This window comes from Silene latifolia, chromosome 1 (genome assembly GCF_048544455.1).
Source record: "Silene latifolia isolate original U9 population chromosome 1, ASM4854445v1, whole genome shotgun sequence".
In the NCBI taxonomy this organism is placed as follows: Eukaryota; Viridiplantae; Streptophyta; class Magnoliopsida; order Caryophyllales; family Caryophyllaceae; genus Silene; species Silene latifolia.
Window position 1 is genome coordinate 135,382,663 of NC_133526.1, and position 27,556 is coordinate 135,410,218.

Sequence of the window (27,556 nt, forward strand, 5' to 3'; positions counted from 1 at the left end):
TAAAAAGAAGAAGATTGCTTCCTCACAACTTTTTTATCATATGTGTTTTGTATTACCGTGCAAAGAACTAAAGACAAAAATCAAATCAGAAATTTTCGATGTCCATCCATATAGAATAGTGTTCATAAGAAAGAATACAAAGGTAAAAACAAGTTCCTTTATTTTAAATTATTTCATTTTTTTTTTTACGATAGAACAATATTTGATCTTATATTGTTGGATGGTGGGTGGTAATTGAAGAACGATTTTGTAACAATATTACTATGACTCAATATTGAAGACAAAAAAAAATACTCCCTCCGCTAGGTTGCATTCCATATATACATTTGTTTAAAATACATCAAGTGAAATCAAACGTATGGAACTCAACCGAACAGATGGAGTACTTGAGATCATGTATCTAAAAAGTTAACATAGATTTTAATGTTACGATTATCAACTAAGTGTTTTTATTCGTTATAAATAAAGTGAATTAGCTATATAGTGTTTTATTTGCTAATAATTCATGTTATCTTTATCGTTCACAATTCTCAAAGTTTTAACTTGAAACTAAAAACTAAAGTTTGCATAAATAGTGAAATTAAAAGTGTAAAAACTTTTCTAATAAGGTAATGGTGCTTTATTTTCAAACCTTGGAAAGAGTAAATAGTTCCATTTTGGAAAAAAAAAAAAAAAAAACAAATCAAATGTTCTCAACAAATGTTCATCATAATGAGATTGCTTCTTTTATCAAAGAGAAATTAAAAAACAAATGTACAATCATAAAATGCCCACTTTGTTCAAATATAAAAGTAGTAATATTTCAATAGTTAAAATATATGAAATTTAACACAACACTAAACAACATTTTCACAACTACAAAACTTGTGATGGACATCGGACTTTTCGCTATATGGACATCGGATACACAACCGATGTAGAGTTTGGTCATGTCCATTGTGGGTTAATGGACATCGGATTTTAAACCGATGTCCATTAAAATTTGCACATCTGATTTTTAGGAAAACCGATGTCTATTTGATCAATGGACATCGGATTTTTAGGAAAACCGGTGTCTATTTGATTAATGGACATTGGATTTTAAGGAAAACCGATGTCTATTTGATCAATGGACATCAGTTTTTTTGTAAAAATCCGATGTCTATAATTATTATTTTTTATAAAAAAAAATATTACGTTGTTGCCCATATTAGTCGTACACATGATGATAATATAAAATGATTCCATATATAATCAATAAAAAATATCTGTATATAATCAATCGGTTATCCAAAGCCAATTATAAAAAAATTTCATCTACATAATGTGTCAAATTTACTTAGATGACTAACCTATACAAAAATATAAACCGATATGTAAACTGACTAATTGTTTTTAAAAAAAAAGGCCGAAGAGACAAGACTACTTAGCAGCCTCAGATTTGCTCATATCCCATTGGGCATATTACCAAGAGAATCTGGTTCAACACAACAAAGTTAACGAGAAAACAAAATATCAACATAGAAAATCATATATACCTAACGAGACACATACATTACTGTATTTTAAGTATCACAACTACTAGCAATACACTCACCTGAATGTGAGGAGCTTGGAACATTTCCTGTATGGCCGCTTCAACTTCTGCCATACCGACAAGGGTTTTTCCTGAAGGTTCATAAACAGATGCATTTTCCCAAAAATTAGCTCCGGCGAGAAAAAAAACAGGAGGAATTAAATATGCCACTTTGTCATTCCAAATCATTCTTATCTTTGAATGGATTTTAATCTACCTAGGACTCTAGGAGTAATCATCCCCTTAATTTTTCTTCCAGCTCAATTTAGTGGAGTAAACAGAGGAAACACCCTTTCTACCTCTCTCAGCTGCTTTCATCCGAACAACGTATAAGAACATTATAGAAAGGCCTCACTTGACGAATATAGATTTGCAAAATATTATCGGTTGCGTTGTCACGTGTCCATGACTTAACACCACTAGTGCTTCTCAACAAAATTCCACTCCCTCCAGCAACTCAAGCTTCATCCTACATGTCATCAAAGCCAATGAACCTAAGTTATTGTCTACCTACTCAAGGATAATATTCATGCCATGAAAAACTTAAAGATTCTATTGAATGGGAGGGTTGCGAACATCTTATAAATACCATTTAAACAGATAAAACCCGTTTTGCAAAAACTATACAAATTCACAGCTTATTGAGAAAATTCTTACGAATACAAATTTCAGTGCATAATCAACAGTAATATGGAACTAAAAACAATTGAATCAATAGGAGCTTAGAAAAACAAAATTACCAAGCCATGATATTGAAGTGAGACTATGTTATGAGTTACTGCACCTTGATAAGTTGAAATCTGAAATAAGAAACACAAACAACATTAAAAATTAGAGAATTATTTCAACGGATTGAACATGAATAATTCTAATGAATGTATTGATCATGCGTTACGATTCTTGCTTGTCCAAAAAGTAGAACAAAAAAACACTTGACGCCGTCAAACCCTTTATTACTAAACAACTGTCAAGAAACTGATAAAAGATACTCTAACTTGATTTGCAGAAAAATATATCCTATCGAATGTATGGACAGTGTGAAGTGTCAAGGATACCTGTAAGGAAAACACTTCTATACCAAGTAATGCATTTAAAAGACACCTAAAATTATGAGTTGATCATCATCTTAAGTCTTTGAATTTTGGCAAAATTTCAACTGAAATAGCTCCTCAGACATAGACACACAACAATATCGAAGACCACAAACTAGCTATAGGTCCTCAGAAATAGCTCCTCAGACACACAAACACTTCAATTGAAGTCTTAGTGAGCACACAAAATACAAACTTGATGTAGAAAAGCTCTTACAAAATTGACAAAAACTGTCAAAATCGGACCCAAGTCGACCACCAAACTATCTCACAAAACTATCTCACAAAATGTTGAGATAGTTCAAGACAAAGGCAAAGTGTAACTGACACAACACTATAATGGCCAAACACTTACAGGGAAATGGAAAGTAGATAGTCATGATACTCATTCCTCTCCCCTATTTCTTAAGGATTCAAAGTTGGAATCGTTACTCATTTGAAAAACGTACAAGCTAAATAAAAATTAAAGAAAAGTTTGAATTTTGATGACTTAAATAAAAGTATTTAGACGATTGCGATCCTAAGATCGTAAGAAAAATGTGAAAGAAAATCAACTTGATTGAAAATAGAAAGGCACAAATTTGACCCAAAATCCCCAATTTAGGTCGTATGCTCAACAACATGGGAAATTATAAATACTCTATACAACGAATATGTAGAAAAACTTGGTTGTATATAAATATGGAGAACAAATTAAATAAGAGCAACAACTATGGAGAACAAATCAAATTGAAATATGGATAACAAATTAAATAAGAACAAACCTGGTTCACTGGTTGTATATAAATATGGAGAACAAACTCAAAAACCCCAATCGACATACTCTATACAACAAATCAAACCATTCAAATTAAATTATAAAATATGGAGAACACACCTGGTTGTAGATAGTCAAAGACGGCTATAAACTCTTCTTTGGTGACGATAAACGATGACGATCGTATATTGGATAGTACTTCTAAAATTTGGAGAGTGATTGAGAGTGGAGACAGGAATGAGAGTTTAGGGTTTGGTTGAGAGTGAAGACGGGAGTGAGAGTTAGGTTTTGTTAACATTTGGATTTTTGGACTTGTTTGGTTGACATAAGGGAACTAAAGTTCCCTGGAACTTCAAGTTCACATGAATTTCCAATTCATGTGAATTCCCAAAAAGTGTTTGGTTTGCATGTGGGAAGTTAATTCATGTGGGAAGTTCCAATGACCAAGGGGGGGCTTGGTGAGTGACTTCCCACATAATGGAGGAAGTAGATTCGTGTGGGAAGTTCTACTTCCCATGATTTTGGCAACCAAACAACATCATGGTTTTACACTTCCTAGGAAGTTTAAAATCCCATGATTTTAATGGGCAACCAAACAAGCCCAAAGTTTCTAAAAAGATTTGGTCAAGCGGAACTTTCAACTTTGTGAGGTAAATATTTTTGCCACCTATAATTTTCACTTCAGATGCACATCGGTTAAATGCAATGTTTCATGTCCATGACTTTTATATAGACATGGGTTTTATTAAATATCACATGTCCTTTAAAATCAGAAATAATGGACATGTGTTTTTTAACGCAACCGATGTACATATAATTATATGCACATCGGGTTTTTGCAAACAACCGATGTGCATGTTATGTACATCGGTTTTCCAGATAATCCGATGTCCATCGACTGATGTCCATAACAAGTTTTGTAGTAGTGTTTGCTGGTATAGGCGTTCGCATACAGAAATTAAATAACAAATTATACAAACTGCAGTTCATGAGAGTAGTCAAATTATGGATTATCGAATAGAACTCATATGAGCTTACGAATGTCTCTATGTCATCCCACTTAATGTGCTTATATATTTTTCGTTTGTAGATTTTAGTTTACAGGGCTCAAAACTAAGTAATAGTTGGCATAATGTGCATGCAGGATATAGATGTGATTTATAACATAAACTAAGTAATAGTTGGCATAATGTTCATCCAGGATATTGTTGAGTTAATCTCCCCAAACTCCTAATACTAAATGGTGAAATACGTGTGTTGATGTTACAATGCAAAGTACGTAGATTCATTACGTTTTTGTAAGAGAGAACATCAATGCTCAAGAGATTATAGAGTTGTTTTAATTACAACAATTAGTGACTTGTTAGGAGTTTTGAAAGCCACTTAGTATAAATAGCTAATGGTAGTAGTATTTTAAGACACACACAAAAACGAGAGAATCAAATTAATATAATTTGGTGAGAATACTTATTGTTCTTAAGGAGAGAAAATAGAGTGTTCAACATCTATTAGATATAATAAGAGTGAGACAAAGTTTGAGAGAAAGTGACAATACTAGTGTGTTTGATTATCCTTTACGAACTTTGTAATATCTTATTAGTGAATTAATTTGTCGAGAAAGTCGTGGTTTTTCCCTTAGTTGAGAAGGGTTTCCACGTGATAAATTGTGGTGTCAATTTTATTTGTTGTTAGTTACGTTTGTTGTACGTGTTCCATCCAAGTATCATTGTTAGGTGAGACTCTTCGCACACCGGGTTTACAGGACGCTTCCCCAACAGTGGTATCAGAGCCGAAGGTTCTGTATACTAAGAGGTTTGGGAGATTCCGATTTAGGGAGGAACTTATTTATCGTGAGTAAGATGGCGGAGAAATTTCATGTTCCATTGTTTGATGGGAAGATAAATTTTATGGGGTGGAAAAGCATAGTTGAAGACTTACTAGTCCAGTCGAGTCTTGATGAGGCTTTGGAATTGACTAAGCCATTAGAGATGAGTGAGTCTAATTGGGAGTCAAAGAAAAAGAAAGTCGTGAGTATGATAAGGTTGGCGGTAGCATCGGAGATTGAGTATAATCTTTTGGGCGAAAAGGAGCCGAGGGCCTTGTTAGAAAAGTTACAAGTCATGTATGTGTCAAAGTCGCTCACCAACCGATTATGTTTGCGATGGGAGTTGTATCAACTCAAAATGGAGGAGGGTGATACAAACTTGCAAAACCACATAAATAAATTTAACCGGCTAGTGTGTCAACTCTTGAATGCCGATGAGAAGATAATGGACCAAGAGCAAGCTCTCTTGTTATTGGCTTCATTGCTGAAGAGTTTTAGACCCATTGTCATGATGATGCTCGTGAGTAAAGAGAAGATCTCGTTAGATAAAGCAATAACGGTGGTGAGAGAAAATGAGAAGATCATAGCGATAATAGATGGAGATGCATCATCAAGTGATGGGGCACTAGTGGCAAATGGTTGTGAAAGAGGGAGAAGATCACAAAAATATGGAAATGGCCAAAGAAGTAAATCAAAGTCGCGCGCGAGGGACATAGATAGTGTAGAGTGCTACTATTGTCATGAGATGGGCCATATTCAACGAAATTGTTCAATGATGAAAGAAGACTTGAAAAGTGTGAAGTCTTTAAGAGAAAAGTTGGGCAAGTCTAAGGTTGATGATTTAGGTGATTCTTCCAATATGGTGTGTGGTAGTAGTAGTGATGATGAAGGCATATTCTTGACTTCTCAAGATGAGGTGGAGTGTCAAGAAAAATGGGTGATGGATTCAGGGGCCTCTGTGCACGTGTGTAAAGACCAAGGATCATTTGATACTTTGCAAAATAATGGAGACTTTGGGCATGTCAAAGTGAGTGATGGCCTCAAATTAAAAGTTGAGGGTGTAGTGAGTGTAAGAATGAAACTCCGTGATGGCACCATAAGAACTTTAAAAAATGTGAGTTATGTCCCTAAAGCTTGTTCCAACATTATTTCTTTGGGTGTATTGACGACTCCAGGTAACCGATATATTGGTTGTGGTAAATGGTGCAAAGTGTATCGTGGGAGAAGCTTGGTGATGCAAGGGGTAAAAACGAAGAATAACATTTGCTATGTAGATGGACATAGCGTGAAGAGAAAGCCCGACGTAAAGAAAAAAGTCCGCTTTTCTGAGATAGTTGAGGTGTTTGGAGCATTGGGTCGAGGGAGGAAATTGTTGAGTTAATTGTTGGATTAATCTCCCCAAACTCCTAATACTAAATGATGAAATAATTGTGTTGATGTTACAATGTAAATGTGTCGACGGATTACGTTTTACAAGATGGAACATACAATGCACTATAAGTTATGAGATTGTTTTAATTAGAACAATCAATAACTTGTTGGAGGTTTTGAGATTAGTGTAGTATAAAAAACTATTGGTGGTAATAGTTTTGATACATATAAAATATAGAGAGACAAATTAATATAATTTGGTGAGAATACTTCTTGTTCTAAAGGAGAGAAAAGAGAGTGTTCAACATCCATTAGAGATAATAAGGGTGAGATAAAGTTTGAGAGAGAGTGACAATACTAGTGTGTGATTGTACTCTAAGAACTTTGTAATTCTTATTAGTGAATTAATTTGTCCAGAGAGCCGTGGTTTTCCTTTAGTTGAGAAGAGTTTCCACGTGAGAAATTGGGGTGTCATTTTTATTTGTTGTTACTTACGTTTGTTGTTTGTGTTCCATCATAATATCATTATTGGGTGAGACTATTCATTCACCGGATATACAGGACGCTTCCCCAACAGTGGTATCAGAGCCGAAGGTTCTGTATACTGGGAGGTGTGGGAGATTCCGATTTAGGGAGGAACTTATTTATCGTAAGTAAGATGGCGGAGAAATTTAATGTTCCATTGTTTGATGGAAAGATGAATTTTATGGTGTGGAAAAGCACAGTTGAAGACTTGCTAGTCCAGTCGAGTCTTGATTAGGCTTTGGAATTGACTAAGCCATTAGAGATGAGTGAGTCTAATTGGGAGTCAAAGAAAAAGAAAGCCGTGAGTATGATAAGGTTCGCGGTAGCACCGGAGATTAAGTATAATCTTTTGGGCAAAAAGGAGCCGAGGGCTTTGTTAGAAAAGTTACAAGGCATGTATGCGTCAAAGTCGCTCACCAACCGATTATGTTTGCGATGGGAGTTGTATCAACCCAAGATGGAGGAGGGTGATACAAACTTGCAAGACCACATAAATAAATTCAACCAACTAGTGTGTCAACTCTTGAATGCCGATGAGAAGATAATGGATCAAGAGCAAGCTCTCTTGTTGTTGGCTTCATTGTCGAAGAGTTTCCGACCCATTGTTATGACAATGCTCGTGGGTAAAGAGAAGATCTCGTTGGATGAAGCAAAAACAGTGGTGAGAGAAAATGAGAGGATGATGGCGAAAACATATGAAGATGCATCATCAAGTGATGGGGCACTAGTGGCAGATGGTTCAGAAAGAGGGAGAGGATCACAAAGATATAGAAATGTCCAAAGAAGTAGATCGAAGTCGCGCGCGAGAGACATGGATAATGTGGAGTGTTATTATTGTCATGAGAAGGGCCATATTCAACGAAATTGTCCAATGATGAAGGAAGACTTGAAAAGTGTGAAGTCTTTAAGAGAAAAGTTGGGCAAGGCTAAGGTTGCTAATGTAGGTGATTTGTCCAATGTGGTGTGTGGTAATAATAGTGATGAAGATGCATTTTTGACTACTCAAGATGAGGTGGTATGTCAAGAAAAATGGGTGATGGATTCGGGTGCCTCCGTGCATGTGTGTAAAGACCAAGGAGCATTTGATACTTTGCAAACAAATGGAGCCTTTGGGCATGTCAAAGTGGGTGATGGTCTCAAATTAAAAGTTGAGGGTGTAGGGAGTGTGAGAATAAAACTCCATGACGGCACCATAAGAACTTTAAAAAATGTGAGATATGTCCCTAAAGCTTGTTCCAACATAATTTATTTGGGTGTGTTGACGACTCAAGGGAATCGATATGTTGGTAGTGGTAAATGGTGCAAAGTGTATCATGGGAGAAGCTTGGTGGTGCAAGGGAGGAAGACAAAGAATAATATTTGCTATGTGGATGGACATAGCGTGAAAAGAAAGGCCGACATAAAGAAGAAAGTCCGATTTTCTAAGATACTTGAAGTATTTGGAGCTTTGGGTCGGGAGGAAATTGTTGGATTAATCTCCCCAAACTCCTAATACTAAATGGTGAAATAAGTGTGTTGATGTTACAATGCAAATGTGTAGATAGATTACGTTTTAGAAGAAGGAACATACAATGCAGTATAAGTTATGAGATTGTTTTAATTAGAACAATCAATAACTTGTTGGAGGTTTTGAGATTAGTGTTGTATAAAAAGCTATTGGTGGTAATAGATTTTATACACATAAAATATAGAGAGACAAATTAATATAATTTGGTGAGAATACTTCTTGTTCTAAAGGAGAGAAAAGAGAGTGTTCAACATCCATTAGAGATAATAAGGGTGAGATAAAGTTTGAGAGAGAGTGACAATATTAGTGTGTGATTGTACTCTAAGAACTTTGTAATTCTTATTAGTGAATTAATTTGTCGAGAGAGCCGTGGTTTTCCCTTAGTTGAGAAGGGTTTCCACGTGAGAAATTGGGGTGTCATTTTTATTTGTTGTTACTTACGTTTGTTTTTTGTGTTCCATCCTAATATCATTGTTGGGTGAGACTCTTCCCGCACCGGGTTTACAGGACACTTCCCCAACAGTGGTATCAGAGCCGAAGGTTCTGTATACTGGGAGGTGTGGGAGATTCCGATTTAGGGAGGAAATTATTTATCGTAAGTAAGATGGCGGACAAATTTCATGTTGCACTGTTTGATGGAAAGATGAATTTATGGTGTGGAAAGGCACAGTTGAAGACTTGCTAGTCCAGTCGAGTCTTGATTAGGCTTTGGAATTGACTAAGCCATTAGAGATGAGTGAGTCTAATTAGGAGTCAAAGAAAAAGAAAGCCGTGAGTATGATAAGGTTGGCAGTAGCACCGGAGATTAAGTATAATCTTTTGGGCGAAAAGGAGCCGAGGGCCTTGTTAGAAAAGTTACAAGGCATGTATGCTTTAAAGTCTCTCACCAACCGATTATGTTTGCGATGGGAGTTGTATCAACCCAAGATGGAGGAGGGTTATACAAACTTGCAAGACCACATAAAATTCAACCAACTAGTGTGTCAACTCTTGAATGCCGATGAGAAGATAATGGATCAAGAGCAAGCTCTTTTGTTGTTGGCTTCATTGCCGAAGAGTTTCCAACCCATTGTTATGACAATGCTCGTGGGTAAAGAGAAGATCTCGTTGGATGAAGCAAAAACAGTGGTGAGAGAAAATGAGAGGATTATGGCGAAAACATATGGAGATGCATCATCAAGTGATGGGGCACTAGTGGCAGATGATTGTGAAAGAGGGAGAGGATCACAAAGATATGGAAATGTCTAAAGAAGTATATCGAAGTCACGCGCGAGAGACATGGATAATGTGGAGTGTTATTATTGTCATGAGAAGGGCCATATTCAACGAAATTGTCCAATGATGAAGGAAGACTTGAAAAGTTTGAAGTCTTTAAGAGAAAAGTTGGGCAAGGCTAAGGTTGATAATGTAGGTGATTCGTCCAATGTGGTGTGTGGTAATAATAGTGATTGTAGATACCCGTATCCGTCGATATTGGAATTTATAGAGAACCCGACAAACACCCGATGATGATAGGAGACATGTATTCTTTAGTTGTCATTGTCATTATGTGGGCTCGTTTTACGATGTAGAATGAGCGTTGTCGACGAAGTATTTTATTAATTTAAATGATATTTAAATTAAATGTTTTTTTTAAAGTGAATTCATTTTATTGTTTTAACTTGAATTTATTTTATTAAATTTATTTTATTGAAAATAAAATAGATATTTGATTTGAAAAATCATTCTTTAGTTAATTGATTTGAAAAATCAATTTAAATCGTTTTATAAATCGTATTTGAAGAACTCGTTTTTACTTACGATTTTATACGCGATTTTGAGCTCGTTTTCAACTTGATTTGGGCACGATTTTCGAAGCAAACTCGAACCAATTCCTGACCCATAACCCAACCCATCACTCACCCTCATAACCAGGCCTAATACCATGCAAACCCACGTCCATACCTCCTTATTTTCGAACCCCAAACAGCAGCACAAACAAGTCTGTCACCCTTCAACCCGAGTCCACTAAACAGCCCCAAACCCGCTCGAAACACCACTTAAACCCGTGCCCATTAACCCTAATCCATACCCTAGTATCCTACCCATATTACCCTAGCTTAACCACCAAGAAAAAGCCCTCCAAAACCCTACACGAGCTCACAATAGCTGCTGGACAGCAGCAGCGAAACAGAGCAGCCCGACTGCTTGTTGCTCCCTTTTACCCTTCTTTAACTCCCTATAAATACCCCTCTGCCATACTTTCATTCCTCTAAGTTCTCCATACATATTACCGTCATTCACAAGCATTAAACTCCAGAAACAAACCCTAATTGCCTCTCAAAAACCCTCGACAAAACCGACTTACAAACTGAGAATCAGTTTGTGTGTCCTCTTTGAAACCGTTCGTTCAACCATCAAACCTCCATTAAAATTCGAGTTTCTTGTTCCAAATTAACCACACAACATCCATCTACATATTAGACAAATATTTACGAGCCAAATTACCCTTGAGAGTACACGAATCCCCTCGAAAAACGGAGTGTCATACACTCTGTTTTCGCAGCTTTTCCTGTCCGTCCAGTTCTGTTTGTGCTCGTTTTCGTGCACAATAACTCAAAATGAGCAGGGATTGTTTTAATATCTCTGTTCTCCTCTCTTTCTAGTTTTCAAAACATCTTTTAAATCGAATTTTTACCGTGAAACGAGAGAGAAATCGCAGTTTGAAAGTTGCTGTCCAGATTTGCAAAAAAACGTGTTGTTTGTTTTGTTCCTTCGTCGACGACGGCCTCTCGAGATAAAATCTACTATCGATTACGACCCAAGACGGTGTCAACGATACATGTAGGTTGAGGGTGCATCAAATCCTCCTCTTCTCCCTTTTATTTCGTTATTTATGTTTGTTTTTTTATAGTTCGTTTTTACTTTGTTTATCGTTTGTTTATCGATTGTTATTATTAACTATGAAACTAGTTTAGTCCGAGTATGAGTTAAAGTACCACCATGAACACCCGCATTGACTTGAGATGGGAAAGAAACCGCTACATCAGTCGGTCGTAACCCCCGTCTCATTTACATATCCTCGTGTTCAAGGTAGGGCATTAATAAAACGAATTCTAACTTCGCTCTTCGCTTTTGACCCCTCTTTTGTTTCGTGTGATTCGACCCACCTTAGGACCATTCACATGTTAGTTTGACCTCTGATTGTTAACATATAACTCATTTAGATGATATTAGATCAATTTAATAACCTAATTAGACACGTTAGGGTACATCGACATAGCTTTAAAAATCAACTAACAATTTTATAACCTAATTGAACGCATCTCTCTTTTCACTCGATTTCTCGCTAGCATAGGAGTGCGTGATTAGCACCTTCCTATTAACACTCGATGAGTAGCGTTAATATCGTAACTCCTTGACCTAATTTGACCCCTTTAGGCCGTGTAGAATACACATTTGCAAGACATCTTTTCAATCGATCAACGTCGTTTCTAACTTGTTTTCTAGCCCGCTTCCGAACTTGTTTCGCAATCAATTGATCTAAATAATGAACCTGACCTAGGACCTAGGGTAGCCGTGTCTAGAGTGGCCATGGCTTGGCCGTGTCCTTTGGTCTTTCTTGTTTTGTTTGTTTTACATCGTTTGTTCTTTATTGTTTTGTCGCTTGTAATTTATCGCTTGTTCATCGAGTTGTAATTTTCAAGTTAGCTTTATTTTATCGAGTCAAAACCTCTTCCAAAAACCTTAGTCTTGTTTGGTTAGATGGTTGTGCCCCAATGCATGTAAGAGCGTAGTAAATCGCATGTTGTTTAAAGCAACATGGCCCGATTTATGCTAATGCATGCTTTGGTGCGTAGCCCTATGTCTAATTCGATGAGATTAAGTGAAAGCACACATTACGAGGAGTGACTGTAACACCCCCATACTCCAAGTGCCTTACCAGGACCACTTAAGGCATGGAAATGCTACCATCTCGGTTACCCGAGGCAATGATTATCATAAGACAATAAAGAAACATATTTAAATAATAATTAACGTTTAAAGTGATTACATGCCAAAAACCAAAACTGATAAAAGGAAATACAAGTTCTCAAAACTATCTACTATCGAAATACTATCAAGCGTCGGACACGGAAGACTTCTAAACGCAACGTGGTGACTCATCCCGCTATCCCATACGCATCGTCTCATACCTGCTCAATAATCGCTCACCACCCCGAATGGATCACCACAGTTTTTAAAACATTTAACGGGGTCAGTACTAATCACACAATTCAATATATCAACAATAAGATAAACAGACAGCTGAACTGTCACACACACACACACACACACACACACACACACACACACACACACACACACACACACACACACACACACCAACTCCCATCATCTCAATCGACCGTCCACTTGGACCCGACCCGCCGATGGGGGACCGCGGCCGTTCCCACCTAAGCCCCGCTCATCGTACGAGCGATAACCTGTCCCCATTAATGTGCACATCCCTTCGTGGCGGGTTCCACGAAAGCGAAACTAGGGCGTGAGATCACTCCCACAAGTGACCCCACTCAACCGAGAACGCATCTCGAGAACCATCAACAAACACAACCACAATCACAATTACAATCACAATCATCATACCAATCAACTAATTACAGCACATCACCAATATCCCATTATGGGACTAATACTGAGTAGGAAATCCTACCTGGAAAGCACAACACGCAGACGGTATCTACAGCTGTCTCAAAACGCCTCTTCTATGAACTCTCCTCCTACCATACAACACATAGATACTACTATTCAATTACTATTCATAAAAACCCCCAATTCCTAAATTAGGGTTTCACTATTCTTAACAAAACAGTATATAAATTATATTAGAAGCTTACCCTCGACGCAAGGAATCCAACGACACGAATTACGATACGATCCGACCGTCGAACTCCGGAATTGTCAAGAACGCGATTAGGAAGAAGACAAGTTGCTTTCTCTCTTAAACAGGTTTTAGGTTTTGTAAAAAGTGATTTAGAACAAAGACGAATTGGTTTAAATACCTTAATCGCGTAATTAACAAAACCCGAGAAAACTCCCCGTAAAACCGGACACTCGATCGAGTACCCAAGGTACTCGATCGAGTACCTTCTACTCGATCGAGTGCCCCACTACTCGATCGAGTGCCCAACAGTCGAAACTATTTATCTTCGCAACTTGCCCTTACTCGACAGAGTAAGGGCTACTCGATAGAGTACCCCAAGACATATAAATACGGAGTATTACAGTCTTCCCTCCTTAAAAGAACTTCGTCCCCGAAGTTCAACCCATACATAAAAACAAACATGCTAACTCGATCAAGACACAACAACGTAACTAAGAACTCGAAACAAAACTCCAACCCAAACATGAACTCGTAACACCAACTCCACTAACTATTCCTACCTCCACAAAATGGCTCACGATATCGTATCAACTCCATTATATCTCTCTCAACACTAACTCCATACGCTACCAACTACCATCCTTTAACGCTGCTAGCTCCGTAATATATCATCCCCTACCAAATCCCATATCAAGACACTCATAGACATCAAACGGAATGTTACATTCTACCACCCTTAAAAGGAACTTCGTCCTCGAAGTTTACTCGAACTCATAACATCATCCTCCAACCACAACACTATATAAAATATCCTCACACTCTGAAGCATCACACTTACTACAAGCACGGCCATGGCCTTTTATCACTATCAACCACAACATATACAAATCCATATCTTATGCTACACCAACACTCTACTTTCAAATATACTACCATATGCACACCCATCAAAATCTCTTTTATCACATCCTACTCCTCTTAAGATAAATGTTACGTCCTCGTAACTCACTAATACTAAATACTAGATACATCTCATTACTCTCTTTACCACCACATGTGTAAGATAACCGCTTATAATCTAAACACTCGCCATGCATATATCCAAGGCTCTCTTACTTAAACATTCCTCATACCTCAACTCATTCGTCACACCATCTAACCTATACCTCAAAACTCGTAGTAAAATCACCATACTAACTCTCCATTATTTCTGCAAAACAACATACCTCTCTATGTAAGGCACTTATCTCCCAGAAGCATAACTCACGATCCACACTCGTTATGTACACGCACACTAGATCATCAAGTTCTTTCTTCCATTACCGCAAAACTCATACACAACTTAACATGACACTAATTCCCAATACCCTACACTCACTGTCTCAACAAAAGATTATGAACCACCTGCATCTTTCGGGTCATTACCACACATGTTCTACGACTCACTTGCCATTACCATGTCTACTGAAACCTTAACTAGAACAAGATCACAATTATTGTAACGACCTCTCCCCACCGTATCCCATCAATAGAACACCACTATACCATGACAACAACGAAAACATATTCAACTCTATTTCCTATCATACTCTACCTTATTCTTAACTTAACCTGGTAAAGAGAACATCAATAAGCAAGACAACTGTCTACATGCAGAAACTGAAACTCGCAGGGAACAATATCAACCAAAACAACAATCTATGTATAACTGGTATGTACTTTCGAAACTCGAATCATAATCATCCCGCCTAATCCACCACAACCGGTGACGGCATCACAACACCGCCACCAACACCACACCCGTAGTGCGAAAATACCCGCATCACAACACTAAATATCGTGTCCGGATCACCACCCGAGGCACCACAAACCATCGATAGACATCACAACTGCATACAACTCCCATAAACACTGACTCAGGATAACTTTTCAGTCAAGAAAAACTTACTCAAATCCACTTTACTAAATCATAGCACAACATATTTTATGAATTAAACAGATACTAACCTCGTGAATATCATCTCTACTATTTCACGGAATACACATGTGTTATTAATACACATAAAATTATAATTAGCCATGTCAAATTAATCAAATTATTACCTTTTTAGATATCATTCAATTAAATTACCGTGTCCAACATATATATATTACAGAACATTCATAAAACAACTTTATAATTATCACACTATACCACTTCTTGTGAGGTCAGAACCTCACACAAACATTTACACGTATCATAAACCCGTAATCACATCCACCTAGTCAATCCTGATCACGTAAGTTACCACTCAACAAAGGTTACCTGTCGCCCGAGCTTAACTCATATGCCCCTCATAGCATATTCCATCATTCGCATAACCATCACCTCATGCCAAGTATAACCATACTATTAATACTCAACTACTAACGACCGCCTCATATAACCACATCTTACACTCTCTCACAACCATATACATCAATCTGGTATCTGCAAAATCAACCGCTTCAGAATTGTTACCTTTCTAATGTACCATCACCCTTAACCACTAGTCACAACCATAACACTACCACTGTCCGGACATCAAATCCTTACACTCATCTCTAAATATCACGATTTCTTTCCTATCTTTGGTTAACATCCCAAATAACGAACATAAAATCTATCAACAAAATTACTTCAACATTCTTCCCAATACCATTCTTAACTGTATCATCATCTAAATCTCCACCAAAATCTCATATCATGCAGATATTCTACCAACTTCTTACTTTCCTGAATTCTTCAAAACTCAAGACTAATCATGTTGTCCCGAAACTCCTCTATAACCATTAACTAACATCCTCATGATTGGTAGCACACATCTCGACGACTCCTTACCTCTATATCACATAACTCCGGTCAACATTTTCTTAGTTTTATTCCCCTCATTCTTTTCTTTTACACTCTACAAAATCAATTAACCATTCAACTCCTTATCACTTCTACCTAACTCTTTAGTGTTCCTAACTTTCTCACTTTGCTCCAAAACTCACATCTAATTATTTCATATCGATATCATCTCACTCTTTCTTACCACAAATATTCTCTTATTATGTCATCAATCACCCTTGCCACTAATCCATCCATAAAATCAACGTTTACCGTTCAACAATTGCATCTCCCTTCTTACATCTCTAGAAATCAAAATTCCTTTCATACCGCTAATTGCCCAAGGAGAACCCACAATAGTTTCATCTCTTAAAAAGCCAAATCTCCACCCCGTGACATGTCTCCACAAAGTTCACTATATACCACTCTTCTCAACCCCTTTAAAACGAACTTTCTTTATGTATATTCTTAACCCACACGGCTCTTAACGACCTCCCTCCATAATTCTTTACACATCTCAGGTTGCCACTATCCATATCCTTACTCTCAATCCTTTCATTCTCACGTTCCTTAGACTCACATCATCCTTTGCCCACATTCACCTACTTTTACGTTACTCAACATACAAACATATCACTCATCTCATCTCACAAAACATGCTCTATGTCTCTATACACCATACCAATCTTCCTTTTCTTTTTCCACTATCTATCACAACACATATAACTCATGTCCTCCCACCGAACTCATACTCACCACAGGTGCCACTCACTACACCACAAGATTGGGTAACTTACGCGTCAAGACCAATATACATGTAAAACAATGCATAAAAGAGCCAAATAATAACTTTGAATTAAACATAATATGCAACGAAGTCAAAAGATAAGCATATGACCCAAAACAAGGGTCACTAGATCGAGTCTGAGCCACTCGATCGAGTAAGGGACTTACTCGATCGAGTAGGTCAAGATCAGAAGCACGTAAAACAAATCACCAGGGCTACTCGATCGAGTAACTGAGGTACTCGATCGAGTGCCCCTTACTCGATCGAGTACCAAGGATACTCGATCGAGTACCCTAATTCTCAAGACTGTGTCCAGTTTTCGTAAAACAGTCATAACTCACTCATTACTTGGTCAATTTGGGCGTGTGACCTATCGTTAGAATCGTAAAAGGACAAGCTATCATCTCCAATTGGAATCACATCAAAATCATTTATGAATCTCAAGTTATAACAGTTTAAAGACAACCTCGTTATAAACGAAAAACACAACTATTGATTTTTACTTCCCAAACGACTTAAACAACAACCAAGCAAACAAAACCAGTCCAAAACTCATAAAACCAGTATTCGTAATCATACGTTACTATTTTCAAAAATCAAGCAACAACATTCATCATGCACATAGGTTATTTAACTTGTCAATCACGATTTACCCACATAAACATGCTCCACCCATGAATTTCATATTCTTATGCAATTACTTACTTAATCTCTTCCAACTAATCCATCAATTACAGCTACACACTTCTTACAACATATACCCATGAACAATCGTGGACAAGTACATAAACTTATCATACAACTCTATGCAGACAAAATATACGTATACAACACAACATTTCTATTCGCATGTTATTATTATGTCACATCATGAATCATCCATCATGTTTCTCATTCCAACCACAGTTCTATATATCTCATCAACAAGTTTCCTCATATCACCATTTTCTTTCACATGCTCAACTTTCTACTTCAACATCCAACAATTAACACATTCCATCACATTCATAAACCAGTTAACCAAACACACATACGACTCGACAAACACTTTCCCACGTGACCGGTTCAAAGTTGTAGGGCGACCCCTTGCGACTTTAGGACGTCTCCCAAGCCTTTGCACTAGCTCCTACAACTTTTACCCGGGTTCATTTTAATTGACTCCCTATGTTCATTAAGTTCATTGGTTACAGGTTTCAGGATCGTCGCTCTGATACCATTTGTAACACCCCCATACTCCAAGTGCCTTACCAGGACCACTTAAGGCATGGAAATGCTACCATCTCGGTTACCCGAGGCAATGATTATCATAAGACAATAAAGAAACATATTTAAATAATAATTAACGTTTAAAGTGATTACATGCCAAAAACCAAAACTGATAAAAGGAAATACAAGTTCTCAAAACTATCTACTATCGAAATACTATCAAGCGTCGACACAAATGAAGACTTCTAAACCGCAACGTGGTGACTCATCCCGCTATCCCATACGCATCGTCTCATACCGCTCAATAATCGCTCACCACCCCGAATGGATCACCACGATTTTAAAACATTTAACGGGTCGGTACTAATCACACAATTCAATATATCAACAATAAGATAAACAGACAATTAATCGAATCACACACACACACACACACACACACACACACACACACACACACACACACACACACCAACTCCCATCATCTCAATACCGACCGTCCACTTTGGACCCACCGCGCGATGGGGGACCGCAGCCGTTCCCACCTAAGCCCCGCTCATCGTACGAGCGATAACCCTGTCCATTAATGTGCACATCCCTTTTCGTGGCGGGTTCCACGAAGGGCAAAACTAGGGCGTGAGATCACTCCCGCAAGTGACCCCACTCAGCCGAGAACGCATCTCGAGAACCATCAACAAACACAACCACAATCACAATTACAATCACAATCATCATACCAATCAACTAATTACAAAGACATCACCAATATCCCATTATGGGACTAATAACGAGTAGGAAATCCTACCTGGAAAGCACAACACGCAGACGGTATCTACAGATGTCTCAAAACGCCTCTTCTATGAACTCTCCTCCTACCATACAACACATAGATACTACTATTCAATTACTATTCATAAAAACCCCCAATTCCTAAATTAGGGTTTCACTATTCTTAACAAAACAAAGATATAAATTATATTAGAAGCTTACCCTCGACGCAAGGAATCCAACGACACGAATTACGATACGATCCGACCGTCTGAACTCCGGGAATTGTCAAGAACGCGATTAGGAAGAAGACAAGTTGCTTTCTCTCTTAAACAGGTTTTAGGTTTTGTAAAAAGTGATTTAGAACAAAGACGAATTGGTTTAAATACCTTAATCGCGTAATTAACAAAACCCGAGAAAACTCCCCCGTAAAACCGGACACTCGATCGAGTACCCAAGGTACTCGATCGAGTACCCCCCTACTCGATCGAGTGCCCCAGCTACTCGATCGAGTGCCCAACAGGTCAGAAACTATTTATCTTCGCAACTTGCCCTTACTCGACAGAGTAAGGGCTACTCGATAGAGTACCCCCAAGACATATAAATACGGAGTATTACAGTGACCCAAGGCTGTGAGTCATGTAAGCCGTGGGCCACCCCTTTGTGCACGTTTTCCTAGGCCGAATGGCCGTGTAATGTGTCATGTACGGTTTTGTGTATAGCGTTGTATTTTAGATCGAGTTGTATCTTTAATTTGTCGTTGCGTCGGCATGAAATGCCTGGGTTGTAATATCGTAGATCCCAACGGCTCCCCCATTCCCATCAAGCCTTGTTTGTTTCGTTTATATGTTGTTAGATCAATCAACCCACATGCTAAATTATAACTTTGACAAAGTTAGTTTAGTTGCATCTAAATCGACATAGAAACTTCACATGTTAGGGTTTCTAAAACGATGTTTGCATATCATATATCGTAGTAGCTATGACCTTGTTTGAAATCCGATACTTGACTTAGTAGAGGCCGTTATCGACGGGCGGGGTTAGGTGTCCTTATGGGCTTCCTAACACGTACCCTCACCCCTTACTCAAGATCTATGGTTTGTGGATCCGTCTAAATACCATTGGATTACGAGAGTCATTCAAATCGAGTGATATAGGGTACAAGTCTTTATCTTTAATCACTCGTAGTCGATTGGCTTTATGCTTTTCGATGAAAGGTGTAAAGTTGACTTGAACGGTTCCAAGTTCCCATAAAACTTGGTGGCGACTCTAATTTGTCTTAATTCGATTCGAAAGAACCTCGAGTCGATTATGCCTAGTGTGGATCCCGCGGACGCAGTTCCCGAGGGCCTTGTCCACAGTTTGGCGACTCCGCTGGGGATAAGAGGACTAGTTACACTTTGTTTCTAGGGTCTTTTCCTCCGAGGTGAAACTTGAAAAGAAATTATTGGAAAGTAAAACATTACTCATAGTGCTACGATTCATGCATAAACCCTTAAGGACTTTCCCGGGCCGTCCCAGCGTTTCTTTGTGATGCGTGGGGGGCGACGTCCCACTATGCCAGGAACTTGCACATTGCTTGCTTTCGCTCCTCCTCGTCGTGGTTCTTGATGGTGGGGATGCTCTTCTAGGTACTCTACCTAAAGGCCCTTCCTCTATAAGACCCAAAAAGGATGGAGGGCATAGACCTTCTTGTAGAAGACTTGCCGAGACTTAGAGATGTGTAGGAGCATACATTCTTATAACATCTGAATGACAATGTGCGAAATGAATTTCCCGAGTCTTTTCAAAATTTTCCGTATCGATTTCAAAACCGAACTTTTGAACAACTTACTTTCAAAATAGCATGGTTTTAAAAACGCGGAATGCTGCCCAAATAGGACTAGATTTTTCGGCCCAAAATAAGCTTTTATAGCCGGCATGCTGCCCATTTCAAATCTCATTTTCAAATCAATTATTCGTTTTTTCAAATTCAATCCAAAATGTTTCTCGAACCTCAATCAAGCATGAAATGCGTCGAGTCGTGTCTGGGTCCTGGCCGTGTTAGGCCAGGCGTGTTTCGTTCTAAGAGTCTAGAACACGACCTTGTTGGGTCACCCAAGCTCACCTCTTGGGCTTTGAGTCATGTGGGTCGACCAATTGGTCTAGGATAGTCCACAGAAGAGTCCAAGCTAGGCCATTTAGGGCGTTTCACTCGAACCTAAAGACTATGTTAGTCCAATCACGGGTTTAATCACACCAAGTCCAGTTTAGAATCGAGCTATGACAGTTTGAGTCATGTCGTTTTGTCGAGTCTAAAATGAATTGAGGTCTAAATCCAACCGTGAGTTGAACCTTTGGTTAGTCAGTCTCAAGTCGAGTCTTTGCTTGAGTCAAGTTGGTGTCGTGTCCTTAAGTGTGCAGGGGCTCTTAATTTTAAATATTGACTCGGTTCGGGGTTTTCTTGTAGAAAGGCCGCCAAAAACCCGACGTCAAGCAATGGAAGATGCTGTTAACAAACTCACTGAGGCCGTGAACCTCATGATGACCAGAATGGATGCAATCGAATCTAAGCTGGGTGAATATTCCTCTTCATCTACCCCACCTCTGACTGATCTGGAGAAACGGTTCAAATTCATTGAAGACCGTCTGAAGCTCTCCCAGGGGAAGAACATCCATTACGAAAATGCTAGGGCCTATGCCCCGATTCAGGATAAGTTGCCCACGAACATGGTACTCACCGACATCCCAAAGTTCAAGGGCACCAAGATCCATCCACCATGTTAAGGCCTATAAAGGGTACTTAGCACCAAGGGAGTACCTGTCGACATGCTCTCTGAAATTTTTGCCCAATCTCTGGATGAACACCCGAAGGCGTGGTTCTATAATCTTGACCTTAAGAACTTCCCTACTTTCGAAGATATCACGGTGGAGTTCTGTAAGCACTATGCTGACAATGTGGAGATTCAAACCAACATAAGGACTTTGGAAGTAATGACACAGAAGGAAAAAGAGGGCTTTACTGAATTCCTCGCAAGATGGCGCGCTGAAAGCGTGAAACTAGCTAAGAAGCCTGATGAAGTTGAAATGGTAGATAAGTTCGTGAAGAATTTACGACCTGTTTACCGTAATGCTCTGAAATACCAGAATTTTGGTTCTTTCAAAGAATTGATAAGAATCGGGATAAAAGTAGAGGATGATGTCCGAATGGCTGAAGCTGAAAAGCCAAAAGGATACCAAGGGGCCTCGTCATCTAAAGCAAAAGCACCAGCAACGGCCCACTTTGTTGAAACTGTCAATCTCTTAGATGGACAATCAAAAAGGCCTCCGCGCCAAGCTCAGAGGGTATTCACCGATATCGGGTGCACTTACGCCTACGCTCTCCAAAGGCTCATGGCCCAAGGAAAGCTGAAGCCCATTGGTCCAACTCCGGATCCACCTGCTGAACAACAAGGCAAATGGTACAAACCAAATGCCTACTGTGCCTTCCACCAAGGGAAGGGACACGATACTGAAAGGTGCTTTAGACTAAAGCACGAAATTCAAGACATGATTGAGAATGGAACACTCCCGATTCCAACTGTTAAACCCAATAACATCACCAATCCATTTGGCGATCACGCCAACTTTGTTTCTGTCGAAGACAATGTCGATTATTCCCATCTTATCCGCGCATGTCACTTGAAAGGGGTGTTTATCGGGGAAATATTTGTGGATTGCTTTGAATTATTGCCAAACCCAAAGAATGAAATTCAAATCGGGAGTCTCGCTCCAGAATGTACTCCTCTCGTTAACGAAGTTAATAAAAGACAATTCGGTTCACTAACCTTCATCATTGGCGTAGATCCTCAGAGGACTACCTCGGGATGGAGGCAGACCATTGAAGGGATCAAGGACAAGAGCCGAGCATCTAAGTTGACAGTTGAACAAGGGAAAGCTCATGATCAGATTTGAAATTATGAGTCGGGATCTATCTTCTTATTTTAGTCGAGTCGAGTCTAGGACTTTCTTTTTCTGAAGTTGAGTCGTTTGTTCCGCGATGACCTAGGGTGTGTCCTAGGAATCGTTCCTTCGAGTCTGTTAAGTATTTGTCTTTCCAATAAAAAGTTCCAGTTTCGTTTCCCAAATTTATCTTGTTTCCAATCCTCAATCATTCCGAAACATGATAAAATGCACAACACACTCAAAGGCATCCCTGGGGTAGAAATATGCCCCGTTTCAAAACATAAGGTACAATAGGATTCCGTGTTTGATTCCTTTACCTATTCCATGTCTGGCGGTAGAAAACCTCCATCAGAACCAGTGCTTAACACAAGCCTTTAGATGATTCTATGATGAACCCGGACTAGCTCCTGGTTTCCCTATCGATGATGGAAGGCAAGCCCATCCCCACAAAATCATCCCCTCTCGAAGAGAGAAGAGACCAACCCGTTTTAACAAGGAATTGTTAGTTCTAACCCAAATTAGTTGGCGAAGCCCAGTTTTCAAGGTGTATCCATTTGTGACTAAGAGAATGAATAGAAGATCATTTTCAAAAATTGGAAAAATGAAAAAAAATAAAAAAAAAAATGAAAAATGAAAAAAGATGAAAGAGAAAGAAAAAGAAAAAATATGTTGAAGTCATTGCAGAACGCTTTTGGTTGAATGTCGAAGTTACGGAAGCCAGAAGTCAAGCCAAGTACCCATAGTTGAAGTTCAATGGGCGAAGCCCAAAAGCTTAGGTAGTAACCTCTTTACCCTCTAAGTCCTTCCTGAGACAGTTACAAAGGGATAGTCGGGAATTTTGAGAATTATTCCGCTTGTGTTGTTACACCCAGCCTTTAGGGTCCAGACATGGAAATTTGATCCCACATCAATTTCCAACCCATTTGTACTCACGTTTCGTCCAACCTGAGACACCATTTCTAACCACATCAGCAGCCATAGCCCTTAGCCTTAGCACCACAAAACGAACCTTCAGAATGATGGTTTACCTTGCGAACCTATTTTTACCAAGCTCCACACCCCAAAGAATCACAACCTTTTGTACCAACCCTAGACACGGGATACAACGGTACCTTACAGGCTAGAATGGGATACGACATGATACCTTAGGTGAAACCTTCGAGTGTGTACACACAATTAAAATGCCAAGTTTATGCACCATGATCGAACTACGTCGGATTTGATTTCGCTCCACGCGAATACGTAGGCAGTCCTTCAGAATAAGGGATTCAATCCACTCATCAACCAACTTGTCATCTTGTCAGTTTCTTACGGGTCTTAACCAAGTCCAAATGAAGCCACCTTTGTTTGAGTCAGTCTTAGCACTCGATGTAGGCTAGGATGAGGATATAAGTTCGGATGAATAGTACCGAGTCTCAGAATGAGCTTTATCTAATGGTTTAGGCAAAGATGCTGAGTCACATAGATGTGGGATTGTGTTGGGAACAGAAAATATGAAAAACCCGCTGAAAAGAAAGAAGGCGTGGAAGAAAAATAGTAAAAGCCCGCTGAAAAGAAAGAAGGCGGTGGCAAGAAATGATGAATACTCGCTGAAAAGAAAGGAGGCGAGGAGAAGAGTGGCAGAATGTTCCCAACAAGAGTGATGTGTGATGTCAAACTGTTCTCATAAAATCAGTCCGTGTTTAGTGTCTAGGTGAAGCTAACGTCGTTGCTCCGTGAGTTTAATCCACCTTGTCAATGCCAAGTCATCTTGATTCCCATGTGCCCTTGGGAGCACGCCCATGCCATACGGTATCTCCGTCTCAAGTCCGATGGCCTTGTGATTCCCATTTGCCATCTTTTGGCGTCAGAATGGCCAATTTACATTTCTACACCTAGTGAGTCAATAATTGAATTAAAACCCGTGCACACTTATGGTTTTATTTTCTTTTTTGTTTTACGGTAGCGGGCTACGCCCACGTTGTTTACAAGTCATACAGACTGTCTGAGTCGTATTTCATGCTCACCCATCAAGGTTCGATTTCAAAAAATTTCAGAATTCCGAAATTTCAAAAACTTTTTGCGAATTATGGATAGATGATCCAAGTCAAGGTTCAAACCTCAGAGTTCAAAATCAAATTTTGGGTCGACGACCCAACATCCAAATGATTCATTTCAAATTTTTTTTTAGGTCGACGATCCAACATTCCAGCACTTCAACTTCAAACCTCGGGTCGATGGCCCAATATTCTAAGTGATTCAAAATTCGGGTCGATGACCCAATCATTCAAAATTTTCAAATTCAATTTTCGGGTCGATGATCCAATCTTTTAAATGATCTAATTTTAGGATCGATGATCCAAATGTGCTTATGTGATGATTATTGCTAGTACATTTTCTATGTTTCAAATATAGCAGGATATGCTTCAACTGGGGGCTCTAAAGTCTTCGACTTTAGAGCCATCACAAATCGAGGCTCTGAAGCGTTGGCTTCGAGACCATTATCAAGATGTAAAGGATGATATCCACCAAGAATTCAATTCAATTACAAGAGTAAGAAATGGAAGAATTCCGTAGCTGAAAGCAAATGATGAAAGCGGCGGCAACCTCTTCGGAAAGTCTCGTCCCATTTAGGCACCTGCCAGCGGATGATAAACTTTAGGCAAGTGTCGACAGATGATGAATTTTGGACAAGCGCCAGCAGATGATAAATTTTGGGCAAAGGTCAGCAGATGATGAATTTCGGACAAACGCCAGCAGATGATAAACTTTGGGCAAGTGTCAGCAGTTGCCAAACTACGACGCGGGTTTGATTCCGTCAGAAACGGATACGTAGGCGCCCGAGGATAAGGCTCAACCCACCATATATGCAATTTATGGGTCGATGACCAACGATGATAATTCGACGCAGCAGAAGCAAGAGTTAATCCCCGATGAAGTTTCGGTATGATCTCTTCTTATGGTCAAGTAGCTTATATACGCAAGTCTAATGGACTATAAACGACCCGAGAATCCTCGGGTCGAGAGGGACTGGGGTATACTTTGACTTTCGCCTCGTCCAAGCCTCGGTCAAAGTGGGGCTCAGAGATACCCGTATCCGTCGATATTGGAATTTATAGAGAACCCAACAAACACCCGATGATGATAGGACACATGTATTCTTTAGTTGTCATTGTCATTATGTGGGCTCGTTTTACGATGTAGAATGAGCGTTGTCGACGAAGTATTTTATTAATTTAAATGATATTTAAATTAAATGTTTTTTTTAAAGTGAATTCATTTTATTGTTTTAACTTGAATTTATTTTATTAAATTTATTTTATTGAAAATAAAATAGATATTTGATTTGAAAAATCATTCTTTAGTTAATTGATTTGAAAAATCAATTTAAATCGTTTTATAAATCGTATTTGAAGAACTCGTTTTTTACGACGATTTTATACGCAACTTTGAGCTCTTTTTCAACTTGATTTGGGCACGATTTTCGAAGCAAACTCGAACCAATTCCTGACCCATAACCCAACCCATCACTCACCCTCATAACCAGGCCCTAATACCATGCAAACTCATGTCCATACCTCCTTATTTTCGAGCCCCAAACAGCAGCACAAACCAGTCCGTCACCCTTCAACCCGAGTCCACTAAACAGCCCCAAACCCGCACCAAACACCACTTAAACCCGTGCCCATTAACCCTAATCCATACCCTAGTATCCTACCCATATTACCCTAGCTTAACCACCAAGCAACAGCCCTCCAAAATCCTACACGAGCTCACAATAGCTGCTGGACAGCAGCAGCGAAACAGAGCAGCCCGACTGCTTGTTGCTCTCTTTTACCCTACTTTAACTCCCTATAAATACCTCCCCTCTGCCATACTTTCATTCCTCTAAGTTCTCCATACATACTACCATCATTCACAAGCATTAAACTCCAGAAACAAACCCTAATTGCCTCTCAAAAACCCTCGACAAAACCGACTTACAAACTGAGAATCAGTTTGTGTGTCCTCTTTGAAACCGTTCGTTCAACCATCAAACCTCCATTAAAATTCGAGTTTCTTGTTCCAAATTAACCACACAACATCCATCTACATATTAGACAAAGATTTACGAGCCAAATTGCCCTTGAGAGTACACGAATCCCCTCGAAAAATAGAGTGTCATACACTCTGTTTTCGCAGCTTTTCCTGTCAGTCCAGTTCTGTTTGTGCTCGTTTTTCGTGCACAATACCTCAAAACGAGCAGGGATTGTTTTAAGATCTCTGTTCTCCTCTCTTTCTAGTTTTCAAAATATCTTTTAAATCGAATTTTCACCGTGAAACGAGAGAGAAATCGCAGTTTGAAAGTTGTTGTCCAGATTTGCAAAAAAACGTGTTGTTTGTTTTGTTCCTTCGTCGACGACGGCCTCTCGAGATAAAATCTACGATCGATTACGATCCAAGACGGTGTAAACGATACATGTAGGTTGAGGGTGCATCAAATCCTCCTCTTCTCCCTTTTATTTCGTTATTTATGTTTGTTTTTTAATAGTTCCCTTTTACTTTG